This window comes from Brachyhypopomus gauderio, chromosome 12, assembly GCF_052324685.1.
Source record: "Brachyhypopomus gauderio isolate BG-103 chromosome 12, BGAUD_0.2, whole genome shotgun sequence".
In the NCBI taxonomy this organism is placed as follows: Eukaryota; Metazoa; Chordata; class Actinopteri; order Gymnotiformes; family Hypopomidae; genus Brachyhypopomus; species Brachyhypopomus gauderio.
This window is the reverse complement of record NC_135222.1, coordinates 14,873,750-14,883,679: the sequence shown is the minus strand read 5'-3', so window position 1 is coordinate 14,883,679 and position 9,930 is coordinate 14,873,750. Positions and strand designations below refer to the sequence as shown.

Here is a 9,930-nt window from a genome sequence, read left to right as displayed (position 1 = left end):
CGCCGTTTGCAGGGCTTTTTGCCCTTCTTCGGCTTGGTCTTGTAGCCTGGCATTGTTGTTGGTGTCTCGGAAGGCTCGTCGTTCTGTGACGGTGGGTGCAGCGCGAAGGACGAGACACAGAATCCCTCGATGGCAGCAAACGTCACGTTTAATAAAGACGTGTATTGCGCACGATAAACACTAAACACATTCAGCACAACGTGCAGACATAGACAACGACGAGCACAGGACACTGCGCGAGCGCACATTAAATAGACAAACCACATTAGCCCTACGTGATTACGAGACGATTCACAGGTGAGACACATTATTCACACGACATAGCCCTCACCACAGAGTTCACTGACGCAGACAAAGCACGTGGACAACGTTGACACACGCCCAAAAGGGAGGGGCCGGGGTCCTCAACGTGACAGTTTGTTGTTGCCATAAAGGCAATCCCCGGCATCGTCTTGAGATCGTGGTGCGCGATTTCAAAATAAGAGCGAATAATGTGATTGAACAAAAAAAAAAAATACTTTTCAAAACAGCTTGCGGGCCAGAAATAGATAGCTATTTGAGTATGGGGGGTTTATAGTATTAACTGCCTTCCATCATGGTGTTTCGCTGCTACAATACGATACGGTGAAAGGCAGTTATTGAATGGACATAACTTTTTACGTGTCGCGTTCATATGTCAATTTTATATAGTCACGGAATCTGTGCTGTCAAATTGCAGATCAGGTGTAGATGTAAAAAACACCTCTGTGGGCTAGTGCACTATAGACCCCTGTGGTGCGACCTAAGCTTTTGTCCTTAATGGCTTTTTTTCCTTACATTACTGGCGGTTAGGGAACTGGTCTCGTGACCGGAAGGTCGTGGGTTCGATTCCCAGACCTAAGGCCATGACTGAGGTGCCCTTGAGCAAGGCACCTAACCCCAACTGCTCCTGGCTAGGGCTGCCCACCGCTCTGGGCACGTGTGATCCACAGCCCCCTAATAATCACTAGTGTGTGTGTGTGTTCTGACTGCACAGATGGGTTAAAAAGGTAGCGTGAGCTAAACAGATAACAGATGCTCAACGGTTTTACGAGCTATAGCCGATGACGCCGCTCTTCCACCGAGTACTCCTGTTCACCGTTTACAAAAGTAAGTAGTGTTGTGGGCTGTAAACTTCTACCTACCACCTTAGCCCAGCGTGTTCGTTTGATGGGAAGGAGATAGCAAGAACAACCATACCAAAATTATAGCAATAACAAAAAAGGCCTTTATTAAAACAGAGATATCTCTGGGGATCTCACATTCTAACATTTTACATCAGAGACCCAACAAGTGTTTGAGCATGCCGTCTTTATATATGATTTCTCCGCCCCCAAACGCTTAGATCTTCTTCTATACCTTACATGGTGTTGTTCTTCAAGCATACAATACTTCTCTTTCTTCTCTGCAATCCCAACATGGACATATGGTTCCTGTCTATGGACTGATAGGCCGGCAAGAGGCCACCATTCATGAAGATGCTGTAAATTCATATTTCCCCAACGTCGGCACAATCAGGCCTATGCCTTCTGCTTTTTAGATCTCACTCTACAGTGTGGTCTGCTCACATCCTCTCCCTGGGGTTCACAGCTCGGACACATCTTAGACAGTGGTTACATTTTACTTCTACATTAAACAATGATTATACTTCACTTCTTTTAAACAGTGGTTACATTTCGCTTATGTATTATGTTAAAAGAATAAACAAAGCATGTTAATTGCTAAGCAAAAAACCCAAAATCACAACAGACCCTCTCTTGATCTCTGAGAAAACAGATCACAAAATATCTTCCAATGTTACCCTCTCATCTGACTCCCCATGATACAACAGTGACATCATAGCTGCTTGTCCCTGAGTATTCCTCTGTTCAATCACCGTGCTGATAAACCATCACACTAAGTTTCTTACGCATGGAATACAACAACAATTTTACAGTTACTATTAAGATAATAAAGGCCTTGACCCACCATGGACCCACATACACAGGGGGCAGTCCCCTGAATGTCCTGGTGAGACAAACATTTTATGGCTTCACATTCAAATCAAAATCAAATCAAATATATTTGTATAGTGCTTTTCACAACACATGTTGTCACAAATCGCTTTACAGGATTTACAAGGTTAACAATCATACGGGTCCAGATCCCTAGTGAGCAAGCCAAAGGCGACAGTGGCAAGGAAAAACTCCCTATGATGGTGGGGAATAGGAAGAAACCTTGGGAGGTCCAAGACTCAAAAGGGAACCCATCCTCCACTGGGCGGCCCGTTAACATTCTGTTACATAGTAATCATCACATTAGTGCCAACTTTAATAATAATGCACAAACAAACAAAAAACAAATAACAATAAACAAAGTCAAATAAACAATGTTAAACTAGGCCTTTAACGTGCCCCAGCTCTAGTGTTATTTTAACTCGTTGTTTGAGAGCTCCGTATCTCTGCGCGCTCAATGGTTCTGATGGTCGGCACTGGCTGAAGTGATACCACATTTCTTCTTTGCCTTTCAATTGGATGGCGTGTGATGTTTTCTCAATGATTTGGTGACTGGTGGATCTGCTCATGGCGTTGATTCTGACTCCTCCTTCCACCTGGACAGAATAAGCTTCGCAGACAGCTTTTTAGTGCATTTTACCATTATTTGTACAACCTTGTGGTTTTCCTGTGGGATGTCGCAAGCGCGTTGGGGGGCCCCCGAAAACTTCTCACTGTCATATGAGTTCATACGGAGTGAATCCTGTAACAAAATTCACTGAAGATCTTCTGGCCAACAATACAAACACATACATTTGTGCACATATCTTTTCCTTTATCCTTTGTTACCATTTATCCTTTCCAATTTACCCTGAGATTGAGAATGATAAACCAACCCATATTTGTGTCTCAAACCCAAATTTTGTTCCACAAATTTTAGCTCCTAGGTAGTGAAGTGCATCCCATTATCTGAGTACACTTAATTTATTATACAATGGTGCAGTATCCAGTAATTTTATCAACATTTTGCAGACCAACTTGGAGTCCTCTGGCCTGGTAGGAAATGCTTCTACCCAACATAAGAATTTATCCAGTCACTAACAAATACCTTAGTCCCCGTACTGGTATTAACATGTCAGTGTAGTCAGTCTGGATCTCCTCTCCTGGCTCCTATTGCCCAGGAAACTTGCTTAGACCTGGTCTTGAAACACAAGTTATGTGCATTACAGATATTCACATTTTCAGTCCAGTCTGCTATTAAGTCAGTTAAGTGTGGATGTGACCAGTAACACATTGTCCTTCATTTTTGCTACCTCGTGTGCTTCAGACTGTGACGATGGGGTCGTGGTGAAGGATGAGACACGAATCCCTCTTATGGCGACAGACGTCACTTTTATTTATAACGAGTATTGCGCAATAGCGCACGGTAAACACTCACACAAGCCGCAAAACGTGCAGACATAGACAACGACGAGCACAGGACACTGCGCGAGCGCACATTAAATAGACAAACCACATTAGCCCCATGTGATCACGAGACGATTCACAGGTGAGACTTATTAATCACACAACAAAACCCTAACCACGTATATACACGGACGCAGACAAAGCACGTGGACAACGTTTACACACGCCCAAAAGGGAGGGGCCGGGGTCCTCAACGTGACAGACGCCCCCTCCAAGGGCACTACCCGTCCCGGGGTGCCAACAGGACCGAGTGCCCCGAACCCACGACGATGGGCGGATCCGACGCGCTCAGTCCTGCGTCTGGGAGGTGACCGCCCTTGGTGAAGCGTCCGCCACGGACCGCCTAGAACACCCTCCCTGGGAAGACGGGGGAAAAGACGGGAGACACATTGAACGGAACGTTCACAAACACACACACAGGCACGTTTACACAAAGAGGCACGAGAGGGAAAAATGGGTTAGGCACACAAACGGGGAGACTAACGAACACTGGTACACAAAAACATGAAACAGGAACCCAGCTACGCGCCAGGAGGAGAGCTAGGAGGGGAGAGAGGTCGGGAGCTGCAGGCGCTGCTGCAGGGGATGTTCCACCTCCAGCCTTTGCTGCGGAACCTCCGCTGGGTGCATTGCGGCTGGCGGACGCGCCCGGTGCAGCACGTCTGTCGCGCGCACCCTGTGCAGCGCGGCTGTCGCGCGCGCCCTGTGCAGCGCGGCTGTCGCGCGCGCCCTGTGCAGCGCGGCTGTCATACGCGCCCTGTGCAGCGCGGCTGTCGTACGCGCCCTGTGCAGCGTGGCTGTCGCACGCGCCCTGTGCAGCGCGGCTGTCGTGCGCGCCCGGTGGGCCGCAAGGGAGCTCCTCCTCTGTGTCCATCTCCTCCTCTGTGCCCCGGCTCCACTCCATGGACTGCTCCGGGCTGCCACCCCGGGAGCAGTCCATTGCACTTTCGCCGGAGCGGTCGGAGGATGGACACCTCACCGAACCCCCTTTCGTAGTCCCGGCTGCTCTCTCAGAGGGAAGCGGACTCTCCTCCTCTCCCTCCGAATCGGAGCCTTCCTCCTCCTCCCCCTCTTCCTCTACGGAGGGAGAGAGACCTACGGGCGGAGGAAGGTAGTCCTCCTCCTCAGACTCCTCCTCCTCCTCGCCGTAGTCCTCGGGAACCGCGTCGCATACCGAGGGGGGGCAGGTCTCCTCCTCCTCGCCCACGTAGTCAACGGTGGAGGCGTCGTCCTCCGAAGAGGGGCAGGTCTCCTCCTCCTCGCCCACGTAGTCAACGGTAGAGGCGTCGTCCTCCGAAGAGGGGTAGGCCTCCTCCTCCTCACCACCGTAGTCGATGGTGGAGGCGTCGTAATCCGAGGGGGGGTAGGCTTCCTCCTCCTCGCCACCGTAGTCTATGGTGGAGGCCTCGCCTACCGAAGGGGAATACGCCTCCTCTTCTTCCTGCTCCTCCCCCTCAGAATCCTCCTCCCCGAATTCCACCTCCGGGGTGGACGCGATTACGCCTACCTGCAGCGGCGAGGTGGCGCGAGAAGGAGCAAGGTGTCGCTCCCTCCATATCCGTACCACCCCCTCGCGGAGCATCTCCGCCAGCTCGGGGTCCTTTAGTTCGAGCCCCCGGGCTGTGGCCAGTTGGTAGGCACACACCGGGTCCTTCTCCAGCTCCTCGACCGACGGTGTGGCTTCTTGGCACGGGGGGGTGTCCTCCTCCCGCTTTCTCTGTGCCAGAGTCGACGTAGCGCCGCGGCGCGAGGGGGAAGACGAAGCGTGGTGATGACGCTTGCTTGGGCGCTTTGCCTTCTTCTGCCGGGTGGCGTAGCCAGGCATGATCTGGGTGTCTCAGGATGGCTCGTCGTTCTGTGACGATGGGGTCGTGGTGAAGGATGAGACACGAATCCCTCTTATGGCGACAGACGTCACTTTTATTTATAACGAGTATTGCGCAATAGCGCACGGTAAACACTCACACAAGCCGCAAAACGTGCAGACATAGACAACGACGAGCACAGGACACTGCGCGAGCGCACATTAAATAGACAAACCACATTAGCCCCATGTGATCACGAGACGATTCACAGGTGAGACTTATTAATCACACAACAAAACCCTAACCACGTATATACACGGACGCAGACAAAGCACGTGGACAACGTTTACACACGCCCAAAAGGGAGGGGCCGGGGTCCTCAACGTGACACAGACAACACTGAATTAATCAATTGACTTGGTAAAATCGGTCTCACATTAGGTCCTTTCCAAACCTCCGTACCCCATTTACCACCTTTATTGAACCACAACATTTTTCCTGTAGTTAACGTAGCTCTGAATCCTATGGCAGAGGAGACCACTGTCCTCTGCCCTGCAAACCATCTGATGGGCTCCTGTAACATATCCTGCCTTTTTTTAGCACCCACGTCTGCAGCTGCATTAACTCTGTATTAAACTGCCCCCTTTTGATAACTTGAACATTTAATGATAGCAACTCTTACCAATAGTAACAACACCTTTTAAATCTTCTTAGCATTTAATGAATTTACCTCCTGAAGTGGTGTAACCTACTCTCTCTGTACAGAGTTCTACATAAACCACTCCTTCCACATACGCAGAGTGTGTACAGATGTTAACTTTCTTGCCTTCCACCCACTTTAGTGCTACAATGACAGCCAAAAGCTCAGCCCTCTGTGCTGATTGTACTACCCAGTTTTACCTGAATGTGCTACCCAGAACTCGTCTGCATCTCGTCTGCATCTGAGCTTCCATTACCACCACAAATCCTGATTCAACACCACCATCTCAACTCCTGAATCTGTCCACATGTTCTCTACCCCAGGAATTGGTTCCATTTAGCTGCATATGCCACCTCAGTTACACACTCATGTGCCAGACCTGTAACATACCATGCCATATTAATTCCTTCAAGTGAAAACATTAAGTTTTAAAACACAAAACCTTCTGTAGTGTGAACATTTGTAATTTTACAAAAGCCATGACGCTGTGACTGGTTAGAATGTATAATGAATCTCTTGTGACTATGTGTGCTGTTTTATTTATTTAAACAAGTTGATGTAATAAATCAGCACCTTCCTGTCCCCCCCCTTTTTTCTGAACCACAAGAGGGTGTTTCAGAAACATCTAGAGTAATCTGCCTGTGTCTCAAACGCAGCTGGTGGCTGTGAGATGAGGCCAACGTCATGAGGTCCCTCTGACCCCAGAGAAGCTGTTATTTGATCTAAAATTAAATTATGGTCAAGATGATCGCAGCATTCTCTCTCCTGGAACCTGCTCAACATATCGCATTAGAATAACTTTGACAAATGACATTGTTTTAATAAACCAAGTATTACAAGACTTAGCATAGCTCACACATGGAATATTAGTTATTACCCAATTCTTAGCTATAGTGGCTCTCCTAATCATACCAGCGTCGCTAAGCAGGTGTCAGCCCCACAGGGACCACCACACCCTCAGGCTCCACCCATATGCCCCTGGTTGCAATCTCCCATACCTTATCCTGTAGCTCTTCCTCAAATTCCTCCCCATAATCTGGATCCCCTATTGGTCATAAAACAAAGTAACATGCAGTGGGTCGGGTGGCAGGACGCAAGGCTCAGAGTGATCCACAGCTCCCAGGCCATGAACACAGAGTGGACGCCTCTCGCAGTGCAGGAGTCTGACTCCAGAAGATGTGAACTGTGGGAGGCCATTCCGTGGAGATCACCAGTCCTAGAGGGCTACATAACACAGTAGCTCCTAGTTTAAAAAATGTCTCTTTTGCGGACGTTATCACGTGCAGTCTCTGATATGAGGAAGTTGTGGTTAATGGGCTGCTGGCCACATTGCACAGTCATTGGAACAGCTTTATGCAGGCTTTGGTCCCAGAATCAGCATCAGGTAAAACACAGTTGACCGCTGAATGAGTTGCTCCTTTGTTTCAACCAGAAATGACAACCTTTTGAGTACAGACAGTGAGGGACAGCATGGGGTCTGCCGCAGCTTTGGTTTGGTGCTGGTACATACGGACTTCTGGACCTCCCTTGTCCAACGGCGTTCTGAGGACACTCCCTCGACCAGCAACACTCCTGCCCACAAGGAAACATCCACCCGACATGCCACAACCACAGTTGCCAGGACAACCCTGACCACCGTTGCCCCTTGCCCGACCCCTTCCTCTTAAACTTGAGTTAAATCTCATTGGTGGGTACTCCCACCCCTGTTGCAGATAGGGAACGTATCGAGGAGTCTGGGGCGGGCCCCTGTACGCGTACACTGCCTGCGTACACCCTTTTCTAAACCAGTTAAGGTGTGAGCATTGGGACACCCGGATGTATGCTGCTTGGCTCTGATAACTTGTGGGAGTTGACTTATCCAACCATGTGACTTTAGAAATGGCGGATGCTGCATGTACTGGCCATTTAACAGAGGGCCTCACCTTAATGTTCCATTATGTCTAGTGAGGGGTACTTCATGTAGCAGGTGAGTTGTGCTTGCTGCATACTGAAAAGCACTTAACTTAAACAGTAACTTCACACTGTATTCCCTGACAGTGTGGTGAACTCATTAAAATTATTCTATTTGTAAGCAAAACTGCAAAACAGTTCAAACAGCTTAAAACATTAAAGTTCATACAATGATATTCAAGTTTTAATCTCAATAAGCTCAACATTTTCAAGTGAAGACAATCACTAAACTCATTGTTTTTCATTTAATATTTGCAGAGCGTCTGACACAATGCGCTCCTGCATGCCTATTGGTTAAAACCATCTAATTAACATACTGTGATTTTTTAACAAACATGGTGGACAGTGCGGCTGGTGCGGGAAAACTACACTGTAAACCCAGCATTAAGGTTTTGCACTGTCTTAACTTTTTGTTATGTTTTAAGTTTAGATTCCCAGACCTGAAGCCATGACTGAGGTGCCCCTGAGCAAGACCCCTAACCCTCAAGCATTGTAGTATGCAGTACTTAAATATATATATCTTAAAAAATAATATTTTCCTAAACTTATATTTTATTTAAAGTTTTATTCTTTTTTAAGTTAACTGTACTTAACAATTATATTACATGAACTTAACATTTCTTAGGTAATCGGTTACAGCAAAACTTTTGAGTTCAGTGAACTTGTTGGGTTTTACAGTGCACTTTAACACTAAGAATATGAAGGTCCACCGTGACTATGCAAGGAAGAGAAATTTATATGTAAGGGAATGTTAACAGAACACAGGGCACAGGGAAAACACCATAAGAACTAAAGCAACTAGCGATACAGAAACAAAACAGAACCTTATTAACTAAACCAGACTGCTAAAAACGTGTAGCAAGGGAGTATGTCAGTAACCTAAACCGAAGACAAAACTGCTAGACAGGCAGATTCAAACACTAATAATGCATGAACATCTATCATACTCTCAGTAATAACCAGACACCAAAACAAACTAAGGACAAGGAGGCTAGATGAACCAGTAAAAATCCAATACCAGCAAAGCTTTTAAACATTTACCTAAACAAACTTATGACCCAACTGACCAGAGTAACAGAGGGAAAAAACACAAGATCACAAACACAATAACCCACGATCAGAACATATAAAACCAGGAACTAAATCCCAGACAATAATGATATATAAACTAGAAACAGCTGAGATGGCAAATGAGGGCAGAACTATACAATGAATGTATGACAGTGCATCAACGTGCTACCACACCTCTAACGTCTCCCAAAGCCAATATCTTATCAAAACTTATCTAGATTAACTTGCCAAATACATCACCGTTTCACTCTGGCATGTCTACGTCACTTACTCACTTCGCTTATCCCGGTGTGTGCGCCATCTATAACTATCTCCACCCAGTCCCTATTAATTTGCAGTTAACCCTTACCGCACGACCTGACTTACTTTTATTGTCTATTTGCCTTTTTCTTGCTCCCTTAACTCCCTTCTTGGTCTTTCCTAGTTTAATTCCTTTAGCAGGATTAGCACGTTTTTTATTTTATTTTATATTTATTTATTTATTTACTTTACCTCTGCTCGCCTGCCTGTCTTCTGTGTGCAGCGTGTTCTAATGTTGTTCACCACTTCCTCTCTTTCAGTCTCTTCAGAGTGCTCAGATTCACTTCCTCATTGGTCGCAGTTCTCCCCCCCCTGCTTGCTCTCATCTTGTCGAATGACTGAATTTGCACTGGGTTTTTTACACTCTTTATTGGGGTTTTTAACTATTTGGACTGTTCTTGTTTCTACATTAACCACTGAATAGATTCCTTTTACTTCTCCCTGAGTTTTGGTGGCACTCTCCTGTGAGGAAGCTGTGGGCATTACCGAGCCTTGATCATAAGGTGGCACATTTTACTGCTATCTTCCTGGCCTGTTCCCCGATAGCCCAAGCCAACAAACTTATATTTTGCATCGCAATGCTAGTTCTCTTTCACAATTGATTATTTTATGGTTTAACTGCGCTCGCTTCAGTCTTCCTACATTC

At 46.9% G+C, this 9,930-nt stretch overlaps 1 long non-coding RNA gene across 1 annotated transcript; it reads right to left on the bottom strand.

Moving 5' to 3' along the window:
* Positions 1 to 1,223: 1,223 nt before the first annotated feature.
* On the bottom strand, positions 1,224 to 9,618 carry LOC143527872 (uncharacterized). The gene is made up of 2 exons (XR_013134297.1): positions 9,477 to 9,618; positions 1,224 to 3,192 (listed from the first exon to the last, which is right to left on the bottom strand). It is a non-coding gene; the product is annotated as an uncharacterized LOC143527872 (long non-coding RNA).
* Between the last annotated feature and the right edge of the window lie 312 nt (positions 9,619 to 9,930).